At 38.7% G+C, this 13,020-nt stretch overlaps 1 pseudogene; it reads right to left on the reverse strand.

The window, feature by feature from the left end:
- Window positions 1-721: 721 nt before the first annotated feature.
- On the reverse strand, window positions 722-9,133 carry LOC115873197 (annotated as a pseudogene).
- Between the last annotated feature and the right edge of the window lie 3,887 nt (window positions 9,134-13,020).

Below are 13,020 nucleotides of genomic sequence, written 5' to 3' on the forward strand. Positions count from 1 at the left end.
TGCACCCTGGCTGGCTCATCTCTTCCTTGTGACCCCTCTGTGAGAGGATGTCCAATTGTCTACTGATGGGCTTTGGGTCTCCACTCAGCCCCCTCTCATTCACGTCGATATGATTGTTTGTTTGGGGTCTTTTCATGCCTGATATCTTATCCCATTGACACCTTGTGCTCACACAGGCTGGTGGGCTTCTTGCATGTGAGCTTTGTTGCTTCCCTGCTGATGGCCATTTTTTTAACTAGAGCCGGTGGGCAAAACGGATGCCATTTTTGGAGCCAGAAGTTAAAATATACCCAGACAAACGTCTAATATTTAAGGCATCAAAATTTGTGTTGGCCAACATTATGGAATAGATATTTTTAATAACTAAAAAGCATTTATTTATTTAAATACATTTTAACAAACACTTTTATCTTAAGAATGTAACTAAACATTCTTGCCACCACCTACCCCAACTATCTTACAGAAGGGTTAATACAGTGAATGTTAGAGGGGAAATGAACATCTAGAAGGATTGGAACCAACATCAACTGACAAAGAAAAACTTTCTTGTAAGGCATCATAAAACAAAAAATGAAAGAAAGAAAAGAAAGATTGAAAGAACAGAAAGTTCAGATTGAACAAAATCCTACATTCCACCAAATGCTTTCCATCCTGGCTAGAGTGTTAACACAATGGACCCAGGACTACTATAACATAGGCTCCTCTGATGCTTCCAACCCAACTATTTCCTCTCCTGTTGAGCCTACTGATCAAGGAGCACATAGATCTTCCGCTTAATCCAGTCTTTGTTGTAAGGCTGGTATGTCTGGGTACCAGTTCAGTAAATGAGACTGCTGCGGTCTGCCAGTTCATCAGTACAATCAGACAACTGATTGAGGGACTGTTGGGGTACATTCTCTTCAGATGCTCTTCATATATTTTACAAACACCTTCAATGAATTCATATAGGTTTGTAGTCAGCAGAAGTTCTGCCGTCTGGCCTCTCGGTAGGCACTAACAAAATGGCTAGAGACAGCGTGACAAACCCTTTCACCAACGCTGCTGCTGAGATCTCCACCGCACCTGGAAGGAATTCTGAACCATTCCTGAGTAGTCAGGAACCCTACTCTGCGTGTTCTGCTGGTCTGATGAGGAGTGGTCCAGGTGTTTCCAGACACAGGTGTGAGGCAAGCACACCTTCCTACTTCAGGCAGAGCAAAGACTGCACGGGGCCTGTAGGGCCTGCACAAGGGGGATGTTATTGGACACTAGGTGGGTGATGGTGGAGACTGATCACACATCTAATTACCAAGAGATTTTAGGGCACAAAGGGGAATCTCACCTTTCCCATTAACACCCATAGGTGTGCTAGGTCTGTGTCTCAAGGGAATGCTGATTATAAAAGTATAGGATGGTCAGCAATTCTCCTATTTGTATCCTCTTTTTAATTAATTAATTTCTTTTTTAATAGTTTTATTAGGGGCTCATACAACTCTTATCACAACCTTGCCTCTAGGAGTATTCTGGTTGAACTTCTTTCAAGACAGATTTTTTTCGTTCTTTTGGCAGTCCATGGGACTTTCAATAGTCTTCTCCACCACCGTAATTCAAATTCTTCTTCAGCCTCCTCTGGGACACACGGCAGGGATTTTAAGAGGTAAGTGACAAGATCCAAATTTTTCATTTTTATGAGATAGGCCAAATGGCAGTCCCTATGGGAATAGAAAGAGGGAACCAAATGCAGAAAGACCAAGTTTCAGGTTAGATCTTCAGATTAGCGTTTCTTCCAAACAAACAAAACATGTTGAACATATCTCTGTGATCAGTGGGGAGCAACATGTGAGTGATCTCAGCAATATGATTGTCTTCCACTCATGAGGCTTTCTTTGAAGAAAAAAAAGTCTATTCAAAACAGTGGATCCTGAGGAAATCTGTCGTGCCCATTAAATTCAGGGAAGCAAAGTTTGTTCAGCGGGTTATTGGCCACTGACTTATAGGAATCTGCAGGATGAATAGATTTTCCTGAAAGGCACAGGATGATCAAGGGGACATCTTATGAAAATGTATTAATAAAACTGAAAGCTTTATCACTGAGAAACATCTATGATAGTTGTGTTGAGGATTTTCCCCCCCAACGCAACAAAGTGCTGTCTCATTCTTTGAGAATAGCAAGAGCTGAACTACAATAAAGCTATTGAAAAATTTTACCCCATTGCCTGATAGCCCTAACCTTGCCCTTTCTGACTTCCCTTTGTTCCCAGATCTTAACATTCAAAAAAAAAAAAAGGTGATTTGAATCCCTCTTGGATGCCAAAACTATTATTTTAATGTGATCTAATTCAGATAGCACAGAATTTTTCATTGGAATTGTTGAAGAGAAGGAAGCGCTGTCTTCAGAAATAAATAGACTTACCTCAATGGGATAGATGTCAAGAAACAATAGGTAGGCCGACATCCAGCCCAGCCTGACAGAGCCCTGACTCAGGGGCCTGTCTGGGGCTGGCCCTGCACTGCTGCCTGCATGGTCTCAGGAAACCCTCGCTGGTTAGGATGTCTGTCTGGAAACTCCCACGGGAGGTTGAGGGAACCTTAGACAAACTAGGCTTAAGAGTTTGTAGCAAAACTTTCCAACCAAGCTCATCTGTAATAGATATGTGGGATCTAGAATGATCCCAAGACCCAAGAAATGTTTTTTTTTGGGGGGGTGGTGTTTTTGTTTTTAAGAGACCATGTAGTGAGTGATCATAAAAAATAAAAGATGTGAAGGTTTTTCCTGATTACTCATTTACTTTCCTGGACAGGAGCTAAGACCCCGGGTGGCATAATGATTTGTGCTTAACTTCTAACTGAACATTCGTCAGTTTTATTCACCACTGAGGGATGAGTTACAGGTGTACTCCCAAAACACTTTTGAATTCAATTCTGTTCTGTAACATGGGGATGTTATGAATTGGAATTTACTTCATAGCAAGTATTTTTTGGACCAGAATTGGTATAAGTATTCTATTTGAACACTGTAAACCAGGCCATTTTTATACATGAATTTATAAGTGTGTGAGACATTCTGTTGAAGGGAATTCAAAATCTAAGTTGCGACGTGGTGCACTCTGTCATCCTAGATTGGAGTCATCGGTATAAAAGTAGATGAGATGATGCCCCAAACCCAGAGACAGCACTTCCACACGCGCTTATTTATTTCAGAATCAGTAGGAGCATATGCCTAAAGCTCATCTTCAAATAGACCACTCATTTCTGGCATGAAGGATTTATCTTGGACATTCTGCTTTAAAGTTTTGTAATTGAAAAAAAATGTAGCTTTTTTTGGAGGGGTGGAGGGGATCAGAGAGAGAAAGTTTTCTTCACAGAATTGGAGCAAACATTCTTGTTCATTACTGCTTCTTCTGAAGTTCCCTTTGCTTTTGGGTCTTGGCTCTCAATACGCTACACGCTATCAAGTACAAGTTCTTCCTGTACATTTTATAGTACGTTTAGAAAGAAATTCTTTTCTACATCAATGATCAGAATGCTTCTAAAGACGTTTTGGAAAAAAATAAATATAAAATGATAGTGATTTTAGGCTCGTTTAAGTTTTCAAGTGCTGTAAAGAAAACTGTATAATTCAAAATGAAGAAATCAGATATTCAGATCTTCTGACTGTAGTAATTTCTCACCTTTCAGTTACTCAAAAAGCTTCCTGTAATTTTAAGTTTTTACCAAGTACATGCCTTTCAACTACAAACTTTCACACCTACAATATAATCCAGATAGAGAATTTATATTTCTTGAATACTGAAGCAGATCTATACTGCTATACAGTAAAAGCATTCAAGGCAGCATTTAGTTTGATATGAAGCTTAAAAGTTCAGCAAAATACTTTTTCCCTCACATATTTTAGTTCTGAATCAAAACTGGCTAGGACCAAATCTAGTTTATTTGATCTTCAGAGATTTTAAAAACATCCCAGATTTGTCAATACCATCCACACTTCTTTGGATGGGTTCTGTGTTAGACAGGGTTCACTAGAGAGATAAAACCAGATTGTTGATAATTTATATATTTATTTATAAAGATAATTAGATTTATAACAAAAAATGAACTGTTAAATTATATACAGATAGATATATAATACAAGAAATGAAAAGTTAAATTATGAAGCAGTACAAATGGCTTAGTGCAACTCACTCCCATGAGAGAGAGAGTTCTGAGACACTAACAGTCCTTTAAGTCTAGTCTGCTGCCACATCTCCCTCTATTTATAGAGAGAGCTAGGCTATCTCAGCACAGCAGGCAACCACAAGGCAGATCACCACTGTCAACCAACCACCAGTCCCAACTGCCAGTCCCCAGCTCCAGAGATGTCTTAAAGGGACCTCAACTTACAGTGACACAGTCCACAGGCTAGGCATCCCACAGGTAGTGTAGCCTATAAATTGAGGCACAGCACAAGCAAGGCAGCCGCACACTGGTCTGATGATCAAAGAGCGAGAGACAAGAAAGGCGAGGCTCACCGAGCCATTTATCTCTCTGCCCTTCAGTTAATCCAACTTGTGTTTATCGGCCAGACTGGCACAATAAACTATCTCAGGATATTAAAACGATATGCCCTTTCATTAATGGAATTCTTTAATATTTTATTACCTGCAAAAAAATAATTTTATACATTAAGTAGTCATAAGCGTATTAAAATTTTTTGCATCTACAACTGATACAATTCCTGGATAATTAACACAATATTTATACACTCCATTCTTTTATTGCTCAGATTGTTGGGACCTAGGCTTTTTGAGTGATAAATTATCAGTTACACATACATACTTTTCAACAACAACAAAATATCTATTATAGAAAAGATATACTCAGGTGTCTAGAATTTATCTTCCATTCACACGTTTTTGTTTGTAGAGATTTTTGTGTTGGAAAAATACTGTTAAATTTTCTCAAAAACGTTTGGACCTAGGTCTATCTCCCCCATAGTCTTAAATATATTTACATATGTACATGTCTGTATTTAGGTTTCCATGTGTGCCCTTTGCCTCCTACTCCTTTCCTCTATTTCCTTACGCTTTCCTCCTGTCCCACTACCATGTTCAGCCTTCATTCTGGTTTCAGTAATTCCTCTCAGTTACCTTGCCCTTGGTCACTCCCTACCAGTCCTCCCATCCCCTCCCTGCCATGGGTTTTGAACCACTCGTTGTTCCCTTGTCCCTGGGTTGGCCAACACCTCCTCCCTTCCCCTACCTCCCACACTCCCATGTCCTCCCGGGACTGTTGGTCTCTTTATTTTCTTATCACATTATTTGTCCAGCCTCTCTTATCTAGGTGGACCTGCAGATATATTAATATGTGCATAAAATTGGGGATGGATTTGACAGCACCAAAGTGGCACATTAAAAAAAGACATATAATAAACATTTAAGCACACACACAAAAAAATAGGGGGTATGAAACTCCAATATGAGGATTGGCCAATATTACCATCCCATTGTGTTTAAAATTGGTCAGGATTTAGCAATCTTACTTGCATCAAAAAAGAGGAAAATCTATTAGTCTCTGAGGTCCTCAAACTGAACATTTTCAACTGGGGAGGCAGAGGGCCGAAACACTTGGGAACCAGTGGTGAAGTGGTAGGTCAAAGGAACAGAGGCAGTAGAAACAAGAGAATGAGAGACAGCAGCCAGCTTCCTGGCACATGGAGCAAGTATAGCTGAGTGCCTTTAGCCCAGGGACTTAATTAAGCCAACGCATGTAATTGTGAAGCTAGGATTGCTGACCCACCAGAGCTAGTCTAGTAACTTAGGGCTGAGGCTTATTCCTGAAGTGGCATGCCATTTGGGGTTTTATCAGCAGCGCAAAAGGAGCTTTGCAACACTTGACTGAGCAGGACAGAGGTCAAGGGCTGAAAGGTCGAATTTTTAAATAATACTGCTAGAAACATCTTACCACCTTATACCACCATAAAACAGAAAACAATATCATGTTGCACCGAGGGGAGTAGAACTGAACCTGTGGCCTTCTGGACTGTAAATATTTACAGTCATAGAGTGGGACATCTTTCTCTTTACTACTGTGTAAGGTAGATCATTTTACCTTATAAAACAGCTGTATAATGATACCTAGATTTCATCTAATATGGACATATGAAACTCTATATTATCTCTTGTGGAGATGAGATGGGCTTGTCAAGACGGTCAGAGTCTCCTACAATAGTCCATGGACCTTCTTGTCTTTTCTGACCATCCTGGTGAACTCAGTGTAACATGTGAATGAGCTAGTTCTCACATATCATTTTGCTTACTGGTAAGTAAGTGAAACTCAGATTTCAACCCTGAAAAGGATGTTAATGAATTCAAAAGTTCTCAGAAAGAGGTCGCATCTCAATTTTCTTCTAGATGTACATGAACAACTGGGAGTATAGTTTGCACACGAAAGCAGAGGTTAGCAAACATGGATTCTTGTCAAATCTGGTGTGCTGTTCACTTTGTACATAATGTTTTACTGCAACACAGCCATGATCATTCATTGACACATTGCCTGTGCTTTCTTACTGGCATGACCAGTAGGTTAGAATAGTTGCAATAGACACCACATGGTTTACAAGGCCCCAAACATTTCTTATCCAGACCTTCACAGAAGGAAAAATAAATTCCTGTTCTTGAACTGAAGTGTTTTCTGCCATGATCGTTAAACTATGGAAATACCTTTATTACTCTGTCTTTGGCTTACAAAAGGGAAAGCAAAACAGAAAAACCTGGAAAATGCTGAAGCACCTCCACTAATAATACTAACTCAGCTACAGCCATGGAGTCAATGCTGACTACTAGAAGATTAGAATCTTAATATGTAACAATATAAATTTTCTTAATATGTAAATAAAATTCCATTCAAATTTCTGATAAATACTTTTTTTGGTAAGGAAACAAATTTAAGAATATCTACCTCCTCAAAATATCACTTCTAGGTTTGTGGTAGCGGGCCCTGATGTTATGAGTCCGGCCCTAGATGAAGGTCCGCATTCTGGAGCACAGCCCCTCCCAGGGAGAGTCCGCATATCCAGACCACAGCCCCTTCCAGGGAGCGAGGCCAATTTCAGAAATCACAGAGGCTTTCCGACCTTATCTCTTGGGCCGTTATAAGTCAACATCGACTTGGTGGCAGTGAGTTTGAGGTTTTTATTGATAGAAACCCTCCTCTATGTAATCAAGGCGATACATACACACACATGCATGCTCTTAGCACAACATTTGCCAAAATAAAAGAAAGTCACAAATATACTCTGCAAAATGACTATGGATAAAGTATGGTATCTGAATACAATTGATTATCTGACAAAGAGAGTGAATTAACTCAATCTTCACAATAAAATGTTCATGAATGAATCTTAGTAATGAATATTCAGCAAAAATGAATTTGCAGGAAACAAGCTTATAGAAACATAAATAGCGACCAGGACAATTGTGTACACAGTCACTCATTCACTGCCATTGGGTCCTTTCTGACTCAGGAACCCTCAAAGACTGGCCTGCTTTCCGAGAGTACAATCTTTACCAGAGCAGAAACTCATGCTTCTCCCATGCATACAAACAGGGTTTTTGTAATTCCAAAGGAGTGCATGGTAATAGCAATCATCAGTTCCTTCAGTGATTATTTGGAAGCAAGGGAAGGCTGGGACTAGATTTATAAAGGGATTTCACATGAACTGGGAATGCTATGTTTTTAAGTGTGTGCTAAGTACCTGTTCACTTATTGTATTAGTCTTTGCATCTTATGGTGTGTCTTAACTCTTTTATATGAAAATAAAAATAAACATACAAGTGTAAACCAGAAAATATTGTGACCGGGATTGCAGTTCCTACATATATGTATTTATTTTTTTAACTCTATTTAAATATGTTTCTATGATAAGAGGATGGCTGCAGAGAGCTGCTCTTAGCAGTTGACTGTTTCACTTAGGGGGCTTTCCAAACAAAAGTCTACTCAAAAGTGTGACTTCAAAGGCCTTCTGCTGAGCCAGCGAAATGCAAGGCGGAGGGTCGATTCATAAGGCGATGATGACTTTTTGTGTGTGTGTGCAGAGTTCCAAGGGAGTAATACTGATAGATTTTCTCAAAGGAAATTAGATGAGCAAGTGGGCTTCCTTTAATAAAATTGAAAACAACATTGTTGAAAAAAATCCAGCACTGCCTGTGGTGAAGACTAATTTTCCTTATCACAACAATGTTATCTGCTGGCTTTTCAATGTAGCAAGGGCTGAACTATGAAAATTTTGTTGGGAAACCTTACCCCATCCACTCTTTATCTGACCTTCCTGTCCCAGCCTTCTTTTTGTTCTCCGAACTCAAAGAATATTTAAAATGATTGTGATTTGAGTTCCTTGAGGATGCAGAAGCTGATGTTCTGACATGACATTCTGAAAAAAAACAACAAAAAAAGAACACACGCATTTTCGGAAAGGGTGAGAGAAATTGAAACACCACTTTCAGAAGTGGATAGACCAAGATGGAGGATCTGACAAGAAGCAGTATCTTCACATTTGGATCTTTTTGATTAATAATAGTTTTTAAGCAAGACATTTTTATTTGCTTGTAAAATAAAAATGAAATTATCTGTGATAGTTATGCTTTCTGTCAATTCACCTGGACCAGGATTGTCCATGGTTTGGCAGTTAAAACTAAGTAATCTCACATGATTCCACCTAATTCAATGAAGTTAAATACATAATGGAATCTGCTCTGAGCAGCCAATCAGATGTAAGATTTGGATGGATGAAACACCTTTACTCAGATCACAGCCCTGAAGCAATCAATTTAAACGATGCTTCCTCGGGTATATGACCTGCTTATAATATAAGTGGATGCTGTGGGAAAGCTTTCTTTTTACTGGGTCTAGAACTTGCATGTGACTCTCTGACCTCCAGTTCTTTAGACTTGAGTCCAAAGCTTACCATATTGCCTCTAACTCCTGGGAATTGTCATTGGCCTGCCATCTGACTTCCCGACCTTGAATACCTTCCCCTCTGCAACCACAGACCTGTCTTCTTCATGGAAATATTGACTTCATCAGCCTCCACAGCACTGTCCGAAGCAGCCTCATACCTGATCCGTGGACTTGGAACCTGTTTAGATTTGGACTTGCTCACATCTACAATTGTTTTCATGACATCTATATCTCCTGAAATCTAAACTCACTGCAATTTCCACTCATAGTGACCCTACAGAAGAGGTATCACTGTCACTCTGGGTTCTTGAGATTGAAATAAGGCGAGAGTGCTCCTTAGAGGCAAGGCTAGCAAGACTTTTCCTTACATACTTGGAACACATTGTCAGGAAAGACGAGTCCCTGGAGAAGGCCATCATGTGTGGTAAATTGGAAGGGCAGTGAAAAAGAAGAGGGCTCTCGACAAGATGAAATGACATAGGGACTGCGACAGTGAGCTCAGGAAAAAGAGGACGGTCCAGGACCCTGCAGTGCTGCATTCTGTTGTGCATAAGGTTGCTATGGGTTGGAGTGGACTTGATGCCGCCTCTCACAGCACTACTTTATGGGGCTAGAAAGTCTCATCTTTCTCCCGTGGAGTGGCTGGCTGTTTTGAACTGTTGACCTTGAGGTTATCAGTCCAATGGGCTGTTACATAATCACTGATTATTTAATCACTAGTTTTGCTTCTTTAGAGAACACAGTGTGGGACAGTATCCTAATAAACAAACAAACAAAAGTTAGATAATACAAAGATATAATCCAAGAGGAATACATATTAGACAAAACTATTGAAAAATTTCTAAGAAATTTAGATCCTTGGCTGAGAGGGGAAATTGAGGTTTAAAAAGTTGGAGTAAATTTCTGAAGGTCAAAATCAGATCAGAAATAAAAATTTGATTTCAAATTAACAGCATAAAGCTCATTGCACTACATTCACCTCCCTAGGTGCAAAGTGGCCCAAAGTAAGGTATTTAATAATATTTTCCATTGCATATTAGATAATTATTTGTGCATTTGTATTTTCCAATAAAAGAATTAGGGCACTGAATAGTAAAAATAATTAAATAGCATACATTATACCTAGCTATTTGGTTTGTTTTTGAAATATACTTACTGGGTAGAACCTAATGTCGCCTATTTGTAATTTCCCATATTACTTCAGAGGTAACACATAACCAGTCTTGGTTACACTCAGGTAATTTTTCAATGTGAGAAAGTATCCATGTTTTTGAAACTTTTTCTCCCATCTTTGAAGGATTAACATCTTGGATCTTTAATCTTTTATTTGGACTTGTCGGTCATGTTTGAAAAGATGGAGAGCCTTACACCTCAATGAAGAGATACTTTTTCTTCTCTGACATGACGGTGAAGGATACATGACATTTATTATCAGTTGATGAAAGAAAAGGTCTGAGAAATTGCTGACTTCAGTGATAAATTGAAGTATCTTTTCATCACATTTTTGGACTTATTTTCTTTAGTTATTTTTGTAAGCGCTTCCACGAGCAATGCAAAATTATTTCTAACACCATCAAAATGTTCATCTCGTTTCAAGTGCAAATGCTTATTTGTTCTTGGTGTTTCTTTGAACAGAACGATTGTCTGAAAATAAAGTCTGGCATGTCTTTTCAGAGAAAGATTAACAGGGAACAAGCTCAAAGCACTAAAACCCAAAATTCTACTCACTGCATTATTTACTTTGGAAAACAGCTTAAAGTAGTTGGACTACTAATAAAAAAATTTCCAATGACAATCACCTTTTAATAGCTTGCTTCTTGAACTGAATTCTACCAGCTGCGGCCCTACTGAATGTTGGTCTTTTTCCTCTCACAGCATCAAAGAGAAGTGTAATCATCCTGAAGAAGCTTTTCTTTAGCTTTTGATCATTTCATTCTTTAGTTTCAAGGGGGAATCGGTGGTTCTGTGGTCGAATTCTACCCAGCAGGGTCATGAAGGTAAGTGCCTAGTTTCCACCTCCAGTAATTGAATTGGCTATTAATACTTTTTCCTCCTCTTTATTACTTATTGTAAAAATGTTATTGATATAGGTTAGCACATAGTAGTTGTCATAATGCTGTAACCCAAACACAAGAAAACATGATAAAATCAGTAACTATTACAGGCAGCAACCAAGTCAGCCGTACATACTCACAGTCCGTGCAGAGAAAACCATATGGATTCCAAGTCTTTGTTTTAAGGTAGTAATGGCCGTTCTGATGGGAATGCATTAGGAACTTCAAAAAGTGTACTAACATAGAACATTAGCCTTACAGGTATATTTATACAAGTAATCTGGGCTTATTAAAAGTGATTTTGTTGTTATAACTAATTTTTAGTTAAAACAATAAATTTCTACTGAAACACTACATTATAAAAGTGTAGGCTGTCATTTTGGTATCTTCTCCTTTGCGAGTGTTGCCTGCCACAATCTGCAGCCTGCATAACCCGCAAGGATTCTACCCCTCTATGTGGGAGGTTTATTCCTGGGCCCTCTGTCCCATGTGCAGACACCACTTGACTTTGCTATCACTGTGATGTCAAATAGGTTTGAGTAGAGCTCCCGGACTAAGAAAGACTAGAAATAAAATCTTGGCCACCTATTTCCTGAAAATCAATCAATGAAAACCCTATGGGAAAAAAAGTCATCCTGTGGACAATCAATCATGAAGTTAGCACAGGATTTATTCTGTTGGGAATAGCAAATACAGTAGCAATTGCATAGCCTTCATTGTCAAAAAGAACATTTCAAAATTGATCTCTCTGCATGTTGTTGCTGAGAGGATTTGGAATCCTACTGGCCCTGTGTACAATAGAGTGAACATAGCCGCGTCTTCTTCATCCTCACAATCTGTACCGTGTTTCAACAAGTTGTTGTTTCACCCGTGCTGATTCATGTAGTTGTTTGTATTCCTTTTCAACATCGGCCCTCTATTTTACCAATCATGAGGTCTGGAATGTAGAAAATTAACATGATCCTTCTAGGCTTAATCTTTTATGTGATGTATTATAAATTCTACCCTCTATGTCTGTGGTTATAATTACATTTTGGGGGGATTTTTCCATTATAGAATTAATGTAGGATATAAGAAATCTCTGTATAATAGTAGAAGGTGTAAACCAAGTCACTATCCTTTGATTTAGGGATTGGTATGATAATAATTTTTATGGTTTCGTCAAAGTGGGAAAATCATTAGAAGCACATAACCTGCCAAGAATCAAGGGAAGATAGAAAGTCCTAACAGACCTATAACAAGAGATCAAATGAGTGATCAACTCTCTCCCACCTTAAAAACAAGCAAACAACAACAAAAAATCTGAACCTGGTAATGCTATCAAGCATTTAGGGAAGAATTATTACCAGTACTGCTTAACATTTTCCAAAGGTAATTAAGGGAGGGAAAAACATATTGCTATCAAGTCTATGCTGCCTCCTAGTAACTCTATAGGACACAGTAGAACTGTCTGTGTGCATTTCCAGGACTGTAACTGCTTGTGGGAGTAGAAAGCCCATCTTTTCTACCTGAGTTGCTGGTGGCTTCCAACTGCTCACCTTGTGCATCATAACCACTGTGCTAACAGGGCTCTTAGAGAAGGGAGAAGTACTCCCTAATTCATTGTGTGATGGAAGTGTAACCTTAATACCCAAAGTCGATAGACACCAGAAGAAAATAAAACTACAAGATTTTTTATGAATATAGATACCAAAATATCTACAAAATAGCAGGCAGAATGCAACAAAATGGCCAAGTGGAATTTACTCCAGGAATTCAGGAATGATTCAGCACTAGAAGAGTGATCTAATGGACCACATCAATAAAGTAGAGAAAAGGAACACATGATCATCTCCTTGGATGCAGAAAATTCATTTGATTAAATTTAACAAACTTTCTTGATGAAATTTAAGGAAGATTGAAAAGGACAATTCCTCAATATGATTCAGGGCATGTATAAAAACCAATAGCCAATATAATACTCAGTAAAGAAAGATTGATAACTTCCTTCCTCTTAAAAACTGAAACTAGAAAGGGTGCCTGCTTTTGCCACTTTGATTTTATATTCCATTAT

This window comes from Echinops telfairi, unplaced genomic scaffold (genome assembly GCF_000313985.2).
Source record: "Echinops telfairi isolate 266 unplaced genomic scaffold, ASM31398v2 ScPeMD7_7467;HRSCAF=8505_0, whole genome shotgun sequence".
In the NCBI taxonomy this organism is placed as follows: Eukaryota; Metazoa; Chordata; class Mammalia; order Afrosoricida; family Tenrecidae; genus Echinops; species Echinops telfairi.